Here is a 12,639-nt window from a genome sequence, read left to right as displayed (position 1 = left end):
AAAAAAGTTTTTCCGCAGGTTAAGTTGTCGAGGCCTGATTTTATTCCCTATGATAAAAACCCTTCTGTATCCTCCGCCAAACGTATCAGGGGAGTCCATGCAACAGTTTGGCAATATTTTTGAGTGTATTGGGGAACATCAGATTTTGGGTGAAATTCTGACCCGCCGTTCAGGGATTTTTTTCAAAAAAAGTTTTTTCGCAGGTTAAGTTGTCGAGGCCTGATTTTATTCCCTATGATAAAAACCCTTCTGTATCCACTGCCAAATGTATCAGGGGAGTCTTTGCAAAAGTTTGGCACCATTCTTGAGGGAATAGGGTAACGTCAGATTTTTGGTGAAATTCTGACCCGCCGGTCAGGGATTTTTTTCAAAAAAAAAGTTTTCCCGCAGGTTAAGTTGTCGAGGCCTGATTTTTCTACCTATGATTAAAAAACCTTCTGTTTCCACCGCCAAACGTATCAGGGGAGTCTTTGCAACAGTCTGGCACCATTTTTGAGTGAATAGGGTAACGTCATATTTTTGGTGAAATTCTGACCCGCCGGTCAGGGATTTTTTTTTAAAAAAAGTTTTTCAGCAGGTTAAGTTGTCGAGGCCTGATTTTATTCCCTATGATAAAAACCCTTTTTTATCCACCGCCAAACGTATCAGGGGAGTCTTTGGAACAGTTTGGCACCATTTTTGAGTGAATCGGGTAACGTCAGATTTTTGGTGAAATTCTGACCCGCCGGTCAGGGATTTTTTTTTTAAAAAAAGTTTTTCTGCAGGTTAAGTTGTCGAGGCCTGATTTTATTCCCAATGATAAAAACCCTTCTGTATCCACCGCCAAACGTATCAGGGGAGTCTTTGCAACAGTCTGGCACCATTTTTGAGTGAATAGGGTAACGTCAGATTTTTGGTGAAATTCTGACCCGCCGGTCAGGGATTTTTTTCAAAAAAAAGTTTTTCTGCAGCTTATGTTGTCGAGGCCTGATTTTATTCCCTATGATAAAAACCCTTCTGTATCCACCGTCAAACGTATCAGGGGAGTCCATGCAACAGTTTGGCACCATTTTTGAGTGAATTGGGTAACGTCAGTTTTTTGGTGAAATTCTGACCCGCCGTTCAGGGATCTTTATAAAAAAAAAAAGTTTTTCCGCAGGTTAAGTTGTCGAGGCCTGATTTTCTTCCCTATGATAAAAACCCTTCTGTATCCACTGCCAAACGTATCAGGGGAATCTTTGCAACAGTTTGGCATCATTCTTGAGTTAATAGCGTAACGTCAGATTTTTGGTGAAATTCTGACCCGCCGGTCAGGGATTTTTTTCAAAAAAAAGTTTTTCCGCAGGTTAAGTTGTCGAGGCCTGATTTTTCTACCTATGATTAAAAAAACCTTCTGTTTCCACCGCCAAACGTATCAGGGGAGTCTTTGCAACAGTCTGGCACAATTTTTGAGTGAATAGGGTAACGTCATATTTTTGGTGAAATTCTGACCCGCCGGTCAGGGATTTTTTTTTAAAAAAAGTTTTTCAGCAGGTTAAGTTGTCAAGGCCTGATTTTATTCCCTATGATAAAAACCCTTCTTTATCCACCGCCAAACGTATCAGGGGAGTCTTTGCAACAGTTTGGCACCATTTTTGAGTGAATCGGGTAACGTCAGATTTTTGGTGAAATTCTGACCCGCCGGTCAGGGATTTTTTTTCAAAAAAAAAGTTTTTCTGCAGGTTAAGTTGTCGAGGCCTGATTTTATTCCCAATGATAAAAACCCTTCTGTATCCTCCGCCAAATGTATCAGGGGAGTCTTTGCAACAGTGTGGCATCATTTTTGAGTGAATAGGGTAACGTCAGATTTTCGGTGAAATTCTGACCCGCTGGTCAGGGATTTTTTTCAAAAAAAAGTTTTTCTGCAGCTTATGTTTTCGAGGCCTGATTTTCTTCCCTATGATAAAAACCCTTCTGTATCCTCCGCCAAATGTATCAGGGGAGTCATTGCAACAGTTTGACACCATTTTTGAGTGAATTGGGTAACGTCAGTTTTTTGGTGAAATTCTGACCCGCCGGTCATGGATCTTTATCAAAAAAAAAAGTTTTTCCGCAGGTTAAGTTGTCCAGGCCTGATTTTATTCCCTATGATAAAAACCCTTCTGTATCCACTGCCAAACGTATCAGGGGAATCTTTACAACAATTTGGCATCATTCTTGAGTTAATAGCGTAACGTCAGATTTTTGGTGAAATTCTGACCCGCCGGTCAGGGTTTTTTTTTTTAAAAAAAAAGTTTTTCCGCAGGTTAAATTGTCGAGGCCTGATTTTATTCCCTATGATAAAAACCCTTCTGTATCCTCCGCCATACGTATCAGGGGAGTCTTTGCAACAGTTTGGCACCATTTTTGAGTGAATCGGGTAACGTCAGTTTTTTGGTGAAATTCTGACCCGCCGGTCAGGGATTTTTTTCAAAAAAAAGTTTTTCCGCAGGTTAAGTTGTCGAGGCCTGATTTTTCTACCTATTATTAAAAAACCTTCTGTTTCCACCGCCAAACGTATCAGGAGAGTCTTTGCAACAGTTTGGCACCATTTTTGAGTGAATCGGGTAACGTCAGATTTTTGGTGAAATTCTGACCCGCCGGTCAGGGATGTTTTTTCAAAAAAAAAGTTTTTCCGCAGGTTAAGTTGTCGAGGCCTGATTTTATTCCCTATGATAAAAACCCTTCTGTATCCTCCGCCAAACGTATCAGGGGAGTCCATGCAACAGTTTGGCAATATTTTTGAGTGTATTGGGGAACATCAGATTTTGGGTGAAATTCTGACCCGCCGTTCAGGGATTTTTTTCAAAAAAAGTTTTTTCGCAGGTTAAGTTGTCGAGGCCTGATTTTTCTACCTACCGGTATGATTAAAAAACCCTTCTGTTTCCACCGCCAAACGTATCAGGGGAGTCTTTGCAACAGTTTGGCACCATTTTTGAGTGAAGTGGGTAACATCAGATTTTGGGTGAAATTCTGACCCGCCGGTCAGGGATTTTTTTCAAAAAAAGTTTTTTCGCAGGTTAAGTTGTCGAGGCCTGATTTTTCTACCTATGATTAAAAAACCCTTCTGTTTCCACCGCCAAACGTATCAGGGGAGTCTTTGCAACAGTTTGGCACCATTTTTGAGTGAATTTTTTTCCCTCTGATAAAAACCCTTCTGTATATATATAGGGTCTGACACTTCTGTTTCTAGTGTATCTGAAGAAGTGTGCATGCACACGAAAGCTCATACCAAAATATAAACTTAGTTGGTCTTTAAGGTGCTACTGAAGGAATTTTTTTATTTAACAGTTTTATCAATTCATACCAGTCACTTAGTCGTACATAAATATATTACAGGTCTTTTATAGCCTGTGAAGGGACAGCTTAATAGAAAGGCAGAAACCACATTCTAGTGGATTTGCATTTCTTAATCCTCATGCAGGCTTTGTCTCTTGTTTCCATAGCAATGAGTAGATCTATATTCCAATCACGCTGTCTGCTGGGCTTGCTGTCTCCATCAGGAAAACGGAGCCAGTTTCTTAGTACGTGTGCATTTTGGGGAATGATGTGGCATGGCATACTCTAAAATAAAGAGTCGGATTCATTGGGTATTTGAATAGGGATATATCAATGGAGCAACTTTGCTTGTGTGCATTTCTTCAGAACACCGACTCATAATTTCAGAAGAAATTAGATACCACACTAGGTGAACATTGCTTTATTGGCATAGCTCTCGGCAGCTGGAATTTGTCTAGCATGCTTACTACAAATGAGAAATTAATAGTTTTTTTCTATCACTCTCTCCAATGAAAACAGAGCTGCATTCTCCAGTGCATTTTTTCTTCTCGGTCATACAAGCTACTTTCATATGTTCTAATGTGGTTGGTGGTGATTTATATGTAAATAATTTTAACAGGCTTGTTGCTTCTGCAGCCATGCAGCTCTGTACACTGAAACAATGAATTCTACACAACATTTCCCCCCCTTTACCAGAAGTCTTGGGAAGGAGGTCCAATAGTCTGTATTTTTGATCACCTGTTAAGCTTTCTATAGCAATTCCGTTTACCAAAGCTTAAGTAAATACTGGATGAGCATTCCTGACAAGCTTTATGGCATAGGACAGAATATGTGAATATTAAGTCTTTGCATTTGAAAGGACCGATTTGTTCCAGCAGCTCTGCTATTCACCATTCTGATGTAGCTATGCTATGCAGTGTTTTGTCTCCTTCCTCAGTGCCTTATCTTCTTAATACTGGATCCATGAAAGTTGGATCCAGCATAATATATACGTACTCTATCCATGAAAGTTGCAAACTTTCATCCTAGCCCACTGGCAGAAGCCACTGGAGTACTTTCCACTGATTTCAGAAGAAATCATGCTAGGATGTATTGCGCACATCACGGACGCCACAAACCTTACCTGGGAGTAAGTCACATTGAACACAATAGGACTTGCTTCTAGTAAAACACGAATAGGCTGCTAAGCACACTTACTAGGGAGTATAAATCTCTTTGAACTAAATGGAACTTGCTTCTGAGCAAACATGCTGAGCAAACAAAGCACTTTTGAGCCTCTCATATTGTTGCTGTGGATATGTGTGAAAATCAGTGCTGGAGAGAGGGGGAAATGCCATTTAAAATTCAAAATACATTCTAGGCAATTTTACATTCACATTACAGATGAAGGAAATGCAAGTGTTTTTGGTGCCACGCATGAAACCATGCTTTGGTTTCATGCGTGGCACCAAATATATCAGCAATGAAACAGGTACCTTAGACAAAATTCTTGGTACAAATTACTTTTATCAACTTCAGGTTAATTAAATTCATTTGTATAGAATTCCTGCTCTTCAATTTGCAGGCACAATTTTGTGCTGTACTTTTCATAATGAACCAAAAGCAACAATACATTAGCATACATGTATAATTTCTAAAAATATTTTGAAAAACAAGATTTTCGCTTTTATTTTTATGTTGCAATTGTTTGCAATTGTTTATTCAGTGTCATAATTGGCAATAGATCTGCTTATTCTAAGCAATCTTTCAGCCAGTAAGATTGGCATATACTCTGTGGACGGCTTCACTTTCATTTCTGAATATTCTTCAATAAAATATGCAAAGTTTAATGCCCCATTATCTTAACTAAAAAAATTTTTTTAAGTATGTCCTGCTATACCGCCTTTTAAATAGCAGAGGGCGCTACAGAATCAAAAATACAAACCCGACGCCAATAAAAAAACATCTCTGTTTAGCAGCATGCTAAACGCACGCACTGCTTGCTCTGTGATAGAAAGAAAAACAAAACAAAATCGTTGCCTTCACGTTGCTCGCTGAAGGAGGGGGCGGTCGCCAGCTTGCAGAATATTTGGAGACAATTTGTAGCTAGTTTAATAAGCGGTTGCTTATATCTCCGACAGTTCATACACATCTTTCGTGCATGGCGAAGTATCCTGCCTGCCCTTACAACACGTCCATACTCCAATTCCTAAGCATCCTTTCCCCCACAATCTTTCGAGAAGAGTTGCCTCAGTGCTTTCGAGGTTAAAACGCAGCCCTCTCCTTCTCTCCGTTGTCTCACAACCGTCCCATCAGCAGAGGAAGGTTTTCCTCGATGTCCCAGACAGGTGGAACTTTTAAAGGCAAGCATTCCGGCCCTCCCGCAACCCAACGCAGCACGCCGCGCGCCCCTGCTACGCGGAAGCCTCCCAGGGGTGGTCCTTTCCTCACCCCTTCGCCATCCGCGTTTGCCATCCTTTGGCCACCAGCTGCCGTTCCTTCGAGGAAGCCCAGAGCGCGCACAAGAAGCCGTGCTGGCGCGCGTCTCTCCCATTCCCCATCCAGCCGCGCGGTGCCAGAATGCCAACAACGACGACCGCTTGCGCTCCGCCCCGTGCGTAAAAACCACAATAATATTAGTAATATAAAGAGGCAGGGGAAGCGAAGTACAAATCACCTCTGGAGGCTTGCAGTATCTCTTAGGAAAGGAGTCAGAATCCACCAACAGAGAGATCTGCCCTTGCTGTTCCTCCCCAGCGCGGGCTCCATCCCTTCACGTGGGGGCTGGAAGCTCGCTGGGCATGTTTACGCGCCTTCCAAAACAAGACTCCCGTCTTGAAACGCGCAAAGCGGATATTTAAAACCTTGGCTCGGGACCGCCCCCTAAGGGCGAGAGGAGGCATCTCTTGAAGCTGATGAGGTTTGGGTGAAATAATTGGGAAAAGGAAAAAGGGGGGGGAAGGTAAGGAGGGGTGTGTGTGGGTTTGTGAGCGCGCGCGCGCGGAGGGGGGAGAGAGAGCAACCAAACCCGGTGCGCGTGTATGTGTGTGTGTGCGCGTGCGTGCGTGCGTGTGCATGTGTGGCTTTTGAACTGCCCACAGACTGTCACCGAGAGAAGCGGGAGGGAGGGGGAGAAATGCAGAGGCAGCAGCGGCGGCAGCAGTAGCGGTGGCGCCGGCGTTACTCCAAGCAGCCACAGCTCCAGCCACTACACTCCCAGCCAGCGAGCGAGGGAGATCTCCGGCGAGACTCAGCGGGCGCCAGGACGAGCCGGGACCCCGCTCTCTCTCTCTCTCTCTCTCTTTGTGACCCCAGCCTCGCAGCCGCGCCAAAGGGGACAGAGGAGCAAAGGAACGAGGTAAGAGCCATCCGAGAGGCTGGAGACAATTTGGATTTTCTTGTTTTCCCCCTCTGTTTTTTACGCGGCAGCCAGCTGGTCGATCCGGTTCTTATTGCTGTTGAAACAAACGCCCCCTCCTCCAAAAATGAAAACCGCTTGTTATCTCGAAATATTTAGTGTGTGTGTGTGTTGGGATATTTTCTCTTATGTGTGTGTGAGAGAGAGAGAGAGAGAAAGAGAAAGAGAGAGAAAGAGAGAGAGAGGCAAGATCTAGGTAGCCCACATGCCTTGGCGATGGGTTTCTATGAAAGGGAGAAATTTAAGTCAGTGCCTGTGTCTTGAAATCTTTGCATGGAGACGTCCACGGGCTGGAGAGGTGGCATGATGGAGAAAGCGATGGATGTGGGGAATCGGGGTGGAGGGTTTGGGGTAGTTTTTCTCTTTAATTTTTTTTTTTACAACCATCACTTTCTGTTGGAGGGGATGTTACAGATTTCTTTCTCCATCATATATACCGTATATATACCGTATGTGTGTGTGTGTGTGTGTGTGTGTGTGTGTGTGTGTATGTGTATGTGTGTAAATAAATAAATAAATAAATAAATGAAGACTGCATAGCATAGATATCACGAAGAACGCATATTGGGGAGAGGGGGGGCATACAGCCATGTTAAGATCATGCAGGGGAGTGGGGAGAGGAAGGAGGGGGGAAGAGCGTAAAAGCGAGATAACATGGCATGGGAGCCTCAGCTTGGGCTTGAAAGGATGGTTTTTCGCAGTGATATTACCTGTGGAGTACTTTGGAGAAAACTCCAAAACGATCTGTGCGTGTGCATTTTGTCTAAACGTGCCCCCCCTCTTTCTTTTAAAATCACCCCTCCAATCTTATCTTAGCAGAGGGCGGGCGAGATGTAAAGTGGACGCCTGCCAATTTTTTAATTTTTTAAAACCATCCTGGGGTGTAACACTGTGAGATTGTTCTTGCTTAGGCGATCCTGAAGAAAAGAGCTTCTGGTTTTATTATTGGTCACGAGTGTGGGGTGAAAAAGAAAGACAGACGAGGAGGGGGCGGGGTGGGGTGAGGGGGAATGATAGCGGTGGCCACAAACATTTTAATCTCCCACCCTGCTTAAAGGCAAAGCCTGCAAGACCAGAAGCGTTTGTGTCTTGGTTTGAGGATTTTTTTTTGCTTTAAAGCAAAGATCCACATCATCTCTATGGAGTTTAGGAATACTGCATAGATCCCCGTGGCTTCGTTCTCTCCGCCATGAATATGCATAGCAAGCCCCCTCCCGGCATCCTCTCCCCACCCCCAAGCGAATGTGGTTTCTTGTAAATCAGAGATCCTGCAGTTTCTCCCCGTTCTCCACCCCTCTGCTGCGTTAGCCACCGAATCATGGCACATGAAAACGAGCGCATCTTAGTGGCTCCCGGAGATGAGGCTCCCGGGTACCACGCTTTCTTTTGGGGGGGATGCCTTTTCAAGTAGCCGTCCCCGAGGCCAGCGCATTCACACGCCGTCTGCCACACCGGGTCGGTGTTGGGTGAGGAAACCTCCCAGCTGGGCTCCTCTTTTGGCGATACTGCAGGGGAAATGAATGAAACTCTCTTGTAATTACCTATTCCTTTGTCTTCGCCTCGCGCATGCGTAGCAGAGCAGGGTGGGGAAGACGGACGAGGCAAGTCTATCTCCATCGTTAGTCAGGCACTTATCAGAATTGGCAGAACAAAGGCAGGCATCTTGAGATAAGGATCTCCCCAGACCTGTAGGACAGCATTAGAGGGAATCCTCCCCCCCCCCACCACAGCAGATCCCTCTTGCATAAGCACCTTGTTAAATGCTCCAGTGGATTTAAAGGGGGAGAGGGAGATTGGAGACTCAGCATCAATTTTACAAGCCCATGTGAATGAAATTCTGCTTAATATTAAGGGGCGGTGATCTCTGTTCGCTATTAAGATTGTGCATCCGTCCAGCCATACTATCACAACTCCTTTTCCAATGTAGCAGTGGAAAAAATTGCTTCTAATCTAGATGAATTGGGGTGGGGGAAGGGTAAAGAAATGGCCATGCTGGGGTGTAGGCTCTGGAAAATCTTCACTGTCTAGTAGCTTGCAAAATGGCCTTCAAAGCTGTGCTGAGGAATAGGGGCAACCATTTCAATGCGTTTCTCCACACCCTGTCTATTATCTGCTAGGCTGGCCATCTTTTTTTCCTGCAAACATTTTTGGGATACCAAATGATCTATTCTACACTAATGAGGCGATCCATTAGAAGAGGACAATTAGGCATCTTCCGTGTACCTAGTTCAATTAAAGTCCATGTTTAATGATACTGTGAAGAATCTGTCGCTATAGGAACCACCCCGGCTGACACTGTCTGCCAAATTCCTTCACCTAGAGGGAGACACTCTCCTCCTCTCTTGCATTTTTTCCCCTTTACAGTACTGTTTTCCTCTGGAAGGGAGAGAATGGAAAGAGATATCCAAAATCTCTTAGGTTGTGATGATCTCTTCTTAACATCTGGTTCATTTAGTTCTCTTCTATCCAACCTTCTCTCCATTCATTTCAAGGAATGGGATTTACCAAGATGTACAGTGGATACACCAGGACGCGGGTGGCACTGTGGGTTAAACCACAGAGCCTAGGGCTTGCCGATCAGAAGGTCGGCGGTTCAAATCCCCGTGACGGGGTGAGCTCCCGTTGCTCGGTCCCTGCTCCGGCCAACCTAGAAGTTCAAAAGCACGCCAAAAAGTGCAAGTAGATAAATAGGTACCCCTCTGGCGGGAAGGTAAATGGCGTTTCCGTGCGCTGCTCTGGTTCGCCAGAAGCGGCTGAGTCATGCTGGTCACATGACCTGGAAGTTGTACGCCGGCTCCCTCGGCCAATAATGCGAGATGAGTGCTGCAACCCCAGAGACATCCGCGACTGGACCTAACGGTCAGGGGCCCCTTTACCTTTACGGTGGATACAGATGCCCATTTTCCCCCGCCCCCACATCTGCAATTGAAGTGTGGCAAAACCCTCCACAGACAGCACTTTGGCAGGCTAATACAGATGAATTAGTTTAGTAGTGACCCCACACTCAGATTTGGGTTCCTGGTGAAAACCTTGACATCATACTCAAATTCTTCCGTTTATAAGAGCTGAGGGAAGGATTTGCAGAAGCACCATTTGCTTAGATGCAGCAGTTTGGGAGGTACAAACATCTATGCACAATGTGGGAATTGAGACGACAAGTTTACCATACATGTGTGTTAACATTGTCTTGTTCACATGGGAGGCTGATGCAAATGATCAAGCTCAACCTTGAAGAGTTAGTCTAGAGGAAACCACAGTGATGAACTGGTTGGATTTGCAGCTTTACCCAGGCACAGATCTAATCAAGAATTTGCCAACATAGAGGAAATGTCACATCTGAATTGCTACTTTTAGGCCCAACTAAAAATATATGTATTAGAACTCTTGATCCAGTCAAACACTGGATTTTGAGATATCTTGGAATGCTGATTGGGTAATGTCTGACCCCAGGCCTCAGAATCAATCCGTCAACAGTTTATTGCCTTGCCCACAGGACATAAAAAAAACTAGTGACAGAATATATCTGAGAACCACAGTCTCAGAGTGGGGGAAGAGGGGAGGGGACTTTGCTAAAGGCTGGGACAAGATTCTCATCACAACTAAAAGCTCACTGCTGGATTTATTAGAATGCAAACAGTAGCATGGTGTATTTTAACAACAGCTGTACAGTGATACCTCGGGTTAAGTACTTAATTGGTTCCGGGGTGCCATTCACACCCCAAAAAGTACTTAATACGAGCAGCGATAGCGCGCATGCGCGAAGCACTGGTGGAGTGCTTCTGTGCATGTGCGAACTGTGCAGATCGCTTCTGCACATGTGCGTGCTGCAGAACCCGGAAGTAAACACTTCCGGGTCCGCGGAGTACTTAAACTGAAAGTACTCAAACTGAAGCGTACTTAACCCGAGGTATGACTGTAGTGGTTTTACACACACACACACACACACACACACACACACACACACACACCTCACAATCTGTAGCACTGCAGGTAAATCTGTCACCTAAACAAACAAACAGCAGTAAAAATGCACACGAGATACATTGCACATATTTTTTGCAAATCAAGAAAATCTTTAATAAAAAAACAACATAAAAATGCACACAACCCAAATCCTCAAAGCAAAAGGATTTGTTCTTTTGGAATGCCTAGTGTATTGACCCAATAACTGACATACAGTCGTTGCACAGCTGGGTTGGAGAAGAAAACAGAAAGTGAAGTTTTAGACGGGAGAGGAGGAGCATGAATCGAAGGAAAGAAGTTAGCACTACCGCTTGTTTTTTGTCACCTGTTAGTGGCTGCATATTAATGGTGAAAGCTACTTTCCCCAGTCAAGTAAAACTGCTGACAGGAAACCACCAGCTCCCTGCATGTTAACTTGTCAAAACAGCTGATTGGGTAATTCAGGAAATTTGTTAGTGAAATAACTGTTGGGGAAGCACATCACACAACACTGCTCTACAACCCACCCCCATTGCTGCATGCTGTTTACAAACACTGCCCGAATGGTATAAAACTTGTCGAATCTTCTGCTTGCAATATTGTTCATAGCCTTCCTTGCTCCCCTCCCTCCATGTATCAAAAGACAGTAGAAGATAAGAGATCTTTCAGTTTTTGTTAAAAAGTTTTTGTTAAAAGTGTCCTGAAATATAGCATGGTTCCAAAACTGCACCATACCCATGTGTTCTGTGAAATCATGACCATCTTCAAAAATGGCAGCGTTAGTAACTGCAACCGGAAGCTACAAATAAAACCTGTATTTTCTAAAGTGTCCTGTATTCTTATGTCTTTCTTGCAGTCCCTTGTTGCAGCTTCTTTGTTTTGAAAAGATTCCTAGCCCACATGGTTTCCAAGAAAAGTGTGTCCAAACAGTGTCACCTGAAAGATCAGATACTAAATGTAGGGAAGGGGGTAGAACTTCTGGTTCTCCTAAATCTCTTATTTCCTCGTTCCTTTTGCCACCCACACAGCCATGTCTGCACTTCTTGATGGAATGTTGTGGGTAGAAGGAGAGGATATATTGATTAAATATTATCCTTCCTAACTCACGCTAGTGAGTTTATTCATACAGCAGAGTACATCCCCCCTCTTTACACAGCAGGAAGCTAGTTGCAGATTCGTTAGAATCTCTTAAGTTCTATTATTCCTGGTAAGACCTCTTTGATTCCCTCTTAAAAGAATAAAAACACAACAGTCTTCTTTTACTCACACTCAGTTCACAATTGGATCACTGAAGGCAGGGATTTTAGCTTAGAGCAGGCATCCCCAAACTGCGGCCCTCCAGATGTTTTGGCCTACAACTCCCATGATCCCTCGCTAACAGGACCAGTGGTCGGGGAGGTGGGAATTGTAGTCCAAAACATCTGGAGGGCCGAAGTCTGGGGATGCCTGGCTTAGAGTTACAGAAGAGGGTTTGAGTTCATCCCAGATGGTAACTCATCCCACATGCTGCTGGCTGAGAGCCAGCGGTGTAGTCCAAGAGAAGAAAAGGCATCAAAAAAAGAAGGTGGCTGTGTGACTGGACCTTTTGTGGGGTCTGGAAGGGTCACGCCCACCTTACCTGATCCCACGAAAAGGAAGGATGCTCCAGACCAGGTGTAACAGGAAGTTCAACTGTCTGGACCAACATTCCCCCGCATGTCCACTCTAGGCAAACACGAAATGTTGTATTTGATTGCTTATGTTACATCCTACACTTCTTCCTTGTTCTTTCTCCTCCCATTCCCGACAGTAGCTTTGACATTCTGCAAATATGTTCTGCTTTGCAACCAGGATATAGGATGCACATCTCGCAAGTGCATGTAGAGACAGAGAACATTTGCTTTGCATGCAAGCTCTGGTGTCCCCAGGTAGGGGTTCCCTGTAACTTCACTTCTTGCAGTGAGGGAATCACCAGAAGGCCCTCAGAGCTGGATCTCAGTGTCCGGGCTGAACGATTGGGGTGGAGACGCTCCTTCAGGTATACT

At 44.4% G+C, this 12,639-nt stretch overlaps 1 protein-coding gene and 1 long non-coding RNA gene across 3 annotated transcripts in view; one reads left to right on the top strand and one right to left on the bottom strand.

Annotated features, from left to right (window-relative positions):
- Nucleotides 1–3,251: 3,251 nt before the first annotated feature.
- LOC148684738 (uncharacterized) lies at nucleotides 3,252–6,267 on the bottom strand. Its single transcript, XR_015951330.1, has 2 exons — nucleotides 5,933–6,267; nucleotides 3,252–3,561 (listed from the first exon to the last, which is right to left on the bottom strand). It is a non-coding gene; the product is annotated as an uncharacterized LOC148684738 (long non-coding RNA).
- A 135-nt stretch (nucleotides 6,268–6,402) lies between these two features.
- The window catches only part of BASP1 (brain abundant membrane attached signal protein 1), a 74,573-nt gene continuing 68,336 nt past the window's right edge, over nucleotides 6,403–12,639 (top strand). For both annotated transcript variants that reach the window (XM_035124990.3, XM_088675104.1), the window contains exon 1: nucleotides 6,403–6,613. The gene's annotated coding sequence lies outside the window, so the exon portion shown is untranslated. The remainder of the gene's footprint in view (nucleotides 6,614–12,639) is intronic.

Source organism: Zootoca vivipara, chromosome 8 (assembly GCF_965207765.1).
Source record: "Zootoca vivipara chromosome 8, rZooViv2.hap1.1, whole genome shotgun sequence".
NCBI classification, from domain to species: domain Eukaryota; kingdom Metazoa; phylum Chordata; class Lepidosauria; order Squamata; family Lacertidae; genus Zootoca; species Zootoca vivipara.
Note: the sequence above shows the minus strand (reverse complement) of the source record. Positions and strands in the feature narration are given on the sequence as shown.